This window comes from Mesoplodon densirostris, chromosome 6 (assembly GCF_025265405.1).
Source record: "Mesoplodon densirostris isolate mMesDen1 chromosome 6, mMesDen1 primary haplotype, whole genome shotgun sequence".
Lineage (NCBI taxonomy): Eukaryota > Metazoa > Chordata > Mammalia > Artiodactyla > Ziphiidae > Mesoplodon > Mesoplodon densirostris.
In genome coordinates, this window is record NC_082666.1 from 46404178 (window position 1) to 46409204 (window position 5027).

At 48.6% G+C, this 5027-nt stretch overlaps 1 non-coding gene across 1 annotated transcript; it reads left to right on the forward strand.

Moving 5' to 3' along the window:
• The first annotated feature begins 391 nt into the window (after positions 1-391).
• On the forward strand, positions 392-561 carry LOC132492860 (U1 spliceosomal RNA). Its single transcript, XR_009532914.1, has one exon. It is a non-coding gene; the product is annotated as a U1 spliceosomal RNA (small nuclear RNA).
• The last annotated feature ends 4466 nt before the right edge of the window (positions 562-5027 follow it).

The following is a 5027-nucleotide window of genomic DNA, read 5'->3' on the forward strand; positions in this document are numbered from 1 at the left end:
TGTTGTGGAGCATGGGCTCTAGGCATGTGAGCTTCAGTAGTTGTGGCTCACGGGTTCTAGAGCGCAGGCTCAGTAGTTGTGAGGCATGGGCTTTGTTGCTCCGTGGCATGTAGGGATCTTCCCGGACCAGGATTCAAACCCATGTCCTCTGCATTGGTAGGCGGATTCTTAACCACTGCGCCACCAAGGAAGTCCCGGCAAAAATATTAATAAGACAAGAGTTTAGCTTTCAAGGAGAACATAGTCTAGTGTTAGGCTGGACAACTTAAAAATAGGTCATAATACTGTGCAATAAGTCCACCCTATAGGAGTTTGTTTAAAATACGCCTCTATGAATGTCTCTTTTCCCCCAAAAGCCTTCCTGACCACTCAATCTAAAATAGGTTCTTGTATACTTACCTGGCAGGGGAAATACCACGATCAAGAAGGTGGTTATTTCCCAGGGCGACACTCCTCCGTTGCACTCCGAGTGTCCCGACCCTTGCGATTTCCTCAAATGTGTGAAAGAAACTCAGTTGCATAATTTGTGGTCGTGGGGGACTGCGTTTGTGCTCTCCCCTTTAAAAAAAAATAGGAAAAATATAAAATAGATTCTTGTTACTATTCTTTTTCATGATATTCTTTTTCTTTTCCTTTAGAGTGTTTATCACAATTTGTTAATATAATAGTATGTTTATTTGCTTAATTTCCGTCTCCCCAGTTGACTGTATACTCCATGGGGGTAGGTTCTATGTCTGCTTTGCTTACACTGAATACTCAACACCTGGTCCCGGCTGGCACACAGCAGGCCCAAAGTAGACATTTATTGAGTGAATTAACAAATAAGCACTGATCGTACCCAGGCATGATGATTTCTTGTACTAAACCAGTGGTTCTCAAATTGTGATCCTTGGACTAGCAGCATCAACAACACCTGGGAACTTGGTTCGGAGTGAAAATTCTTGGCCCTACCTGTTCGTTCACAAACTAGTCCCATACCCAGAGGGCAGGGAGAGACCAAAGAAAGAGGCAGACCACTCCAGATTGGTAGGTGGCAGATTTAATAAGCAAGGGTACTTACTTACGAGGCTTGTCTTTGGTGCCTGCAAGACAAGTAGATCCCTGTACCTGCCCACCAAAACCTTCAAGTTAAAGAGACCTTAACTGGATTCAGTCATATATTCAGTCCAGATAGTCTCAACAACACCTTTCTCTCTCAAGGCTACGTCCTTGAAACAGCTCCCACTGTGGGAAAGTAGGCTGAGCGTACATTCTAAAGACAAAGGGTGTGGGAGGAGCCTGCGACTGCCTGAGTCCAGCTGGTGGGTCAATCAGTGGTCATGCCCTCTCGATTCTTCCTCCAACACCAGCCCAGACCGGAACAGAATCAGAAACTCTGAAGTCAGCAGTCTGTGCTTTAACAAGCCTTCTGGGTGATTCTGATGGAGACTGAAGTTTGCAAGCACTGTACTAAAGTGATAAACGGCCATTCTCGTCTACCGTAGACATCTGTGGATTTTAGCACAGAGATAAGACTAATTATGTCTGGACTGGGAAATACTTCATGGAGAAGGTGACTTTTTTTTTTTTTTTGCGTTACACGGGCCTCTCACTGTTGTGACCTCTCCCGTTGCGGAGCACAGGCTCCAGACGCGCAGGCTCAGCGGCCATGGCTCACGGGCCCAGCCGCTCCGCGGCATGTGGGATCCTCCCGGACCGGGGCACGAACCCGTGTCCCCTGCATCAGCAGGCGGACTCTCAACCACTGCGCCACCAGGGAAGCCCGAAGGTGACTTTTAAGGAAGCCTCAAGCTGGATAAGCCAGAGAAAAGCAATTCAGGCAGAGTACTGTGTACCCAAAGGCACATGGGCATGGATTAGCCTGGCCTTTGGAGGAGTCTATAAGTAGTTCTGCGGGAGGGTCCCGGGCATGGCAGGGAGATTAGGACGGAGATGGAGGCAGGCGCCTTGAATGCCAAGTTTCGAGCAGGTAAGTAACTTGGTACCCCGTTTCCTCTCCCCACGGCTGTCCAGACTGGCCTGAGTCAGACTTCCGCGGGCTCACTTCCCGTCCCCGCCTGCCTTTTTCCTCTCTCCCTCTTCTCCCAATTCTCCCACCTCCTCCCTTCCCCTGGGGGTGAGACGGCCCGGCTTCCAGGCCAACTCCACTCCTCCCCGACCCGTCCAACTCGCTGACGTCAGCTGGGCTGGGCGCGCCTGGTTGGCGGCTTTGGAGCCAGGCCCGCCCCCCCCCGCCCCCGGCTTTGTGGGAAAGCCTAGGACGCTGGTCTGCGGCGACGGAGGCGCGCAGGCGCACTTGGTACAGGGCGTCGCGAGGCTTTCAGGGCTCGAGAGAAAGAGTCCCTTCCTCCGGAGACACCTTGTTTACGAGGGAGGGGTCCGTGGTGTCAGTGTCGGTTGCTCGGGACCCACGCTTGCGTCATTTAGCGCCACCCCGCCCAGGGGAAGTGGCTTCCAGTCTGCGCCCTCTTCTCCGCGACTGACCGCGCTGGTGACTCACAGCAGGACTGGTCTCCAGGGTCCTCAACCCAACGGTGCCTGGAGGCGATGAAGGGTGATAACAGACTTCCTAAAAATAGGTACTGTTTACCGAGCACTTCTTAGTGTGCTGGCCGAGTCACCTACACCTTGTAGTTCTCAACTTTATGCAACCCAGTGCCCTTTTCTTATAATACGTTTCAGTGCCACTTCAGCATTTATAGATAATGTAACCAACCTACATCCCAGTTCAATAATATTAAACCACAAAATGCCACAATTAGTGTAAAGGGGGAAATAGAAATAATTTATAATAATAGAACATATAGTTCATGCTCACTTGGGCAGCACATATACTAAAATTGGAACCATACAGAGAAGATTTTATATATATATATATATATATATATATATATATATATATATATATATGTATATATACACACACACACACATACATTTGTTTTTTTCAGCAGGGAAATGCTTGGGCAGACCCTCACTAGAAGATATAATGAAGTAGTTATTCCCCGCCAATCTGCAACAACTGCAAATGCAACCCTCACTGATACAGATATGTTATATTAATGACTCAAACACCACCAGTACTGTTGCCATTGCATTATGCTTTTCTGCAGTGGTGGACTCTCCTGCTGAAAAGTTCCAAGTAAAACAGAATCCAGCCTTCCCTTGATTGACATGGTGCCCTGCTGTCTTTTGTTCGCCCCTCCAGATCCATTGTCCCTCATTCTCCCCAGGGCAGAGACCACTGGCACATCATATCTTACTGAATCCTTACAAGCACATTTGGACTGGGTATCATTATTTTACACATGTGGAAATAGGCTCAAAGAGATCAAGAAAGCTGCTTAGGTCTGTCTGTGGTGGGTCTTGAGTTCAGACTCAGATGTGACTGGATTTAAGGCCTCTGTTCCTAATTGCAAAGCTGCACTGCCCCTTTGCAGTTTGGGTCTTTGTCAGAGTCAAAGGACAGAGAGAGTGCTAGAGGAGGTCAGGTCTAATTCTCCATAGAGAAGAGGGCCTTCACCAGAGATGTACTAGTCTAGGTATGCTGGGCTATGGATGATAACATATAGCCTCAAAATTTCAGTGGCTTGGAATTCCCTAGTGGTCCAGTGGTTAGGACTCCGCGTTCTCACTGCCGAGGGCCTGGGTTTGATCCCTGGTTGGGGAACTAAGATCCTGCAAGCTGTGCGGCAAGGCCGAAAAAAAAAAAAAAAATCTCAGTGGCTTAACATACAATAAAGATTTATTTCTTGCTCCAGTAAAGTCCACAGCAGATCTTCTTGGTAGGGTGGCTTTCTCCTGGGCAGCTCTCCTTCAAGCAGTGAAATGAGAGATCCAGCCTTCTTCCATTAGGAAGCTCTGCCACCTCAGAGCCTTTTGCTTCCAGCCTCACAGATGAAAGGGAGAGGGTGTGGAAGATTACTTGGAATATTTTATGGACAAATGTGGAGGTGGCTTGCATTTCTTCTACCCTTCTCCTATGGGCTGAACTCAATCACATGGTCCATACCTAGATGCGAGGGGGCCTGGGAAATGTAGTCTGTGTTTGGTGAGCACAGCCATGTCTCTGCAGAAGTGTCAAGCTCTTCCAGGCCCTATACTAAGAGCATAAAAAAAGGAGGCTTAAGTTCAAGTGTCATCTTTTTTTTTTTTTGCTATGAATACCTTTTACTGAAATACTGTAGGACTCACTTTCACAGTAAGGTACCTAAGCTGTTTCTAACACAGGAGCCAAGTAACATCCAACTTTCCGTGTACAGCGTCTTGTCATTTCTAGAAAAATCCTTTCACATTTTTTAAAATCAGCTTCGGCTGGAAGGCCTGGGGTAATGGTTGAAGCCCAGAGTGTCTCTGGAGATGCTGCATGAGAGTTTTCATTGCTGCTTCAGAGGCTGGGAGCCCCACTGGCCAATGAGGAGGCCAGAGCCCCACCGACAGATGAGGAGGCCAGGCAAGATGAGCTGGAACATGTGGGGGGAGCTGGGTTCTGCACTTATTCATATTATGGGTTTCTCATCCTTCCTAGATGGGCTCTGGAAGATGGTCTCTTTATGTCTACATGTTGTGCTGCACCCCACAGGCCTACAAGGCCTGTGCTTGCCCTGCTTCAAGACTGAAGGAAGAGCCTGGAGTCAGCAACAGAGACATCAATGGTTTAATGGATGGGGGAGCTTATATATCTGAAGCAAGGTCCTGGAGCGACACCCACCATGTGCAGCAGGCGGCAGGCAGGACATGGCAGCAGTCTTCACTCCAAGTGTTATCTTTGCTGTTGATCTGCTGAATGACTACGCCTCGTAGCCTGCCCCCTTTCAGGGCCTTAGTTTCCTCATTTGTTACATGGTTATGGAAGCGGAGCCCTCAGAGCTGCATGATGGCCAGAAGTAATTGGTAGGATAGAGTGCTTGTTGGGGGAAATCATGGAGAGAGCTGCCTCCTCCTGAGGTCTGACCTTGCCTAATGACTCTCCTGACTCCACTTTCCACCTTCTGCAGCCAGGAAGGCCCAGCAGGAGGCCTTTCCTG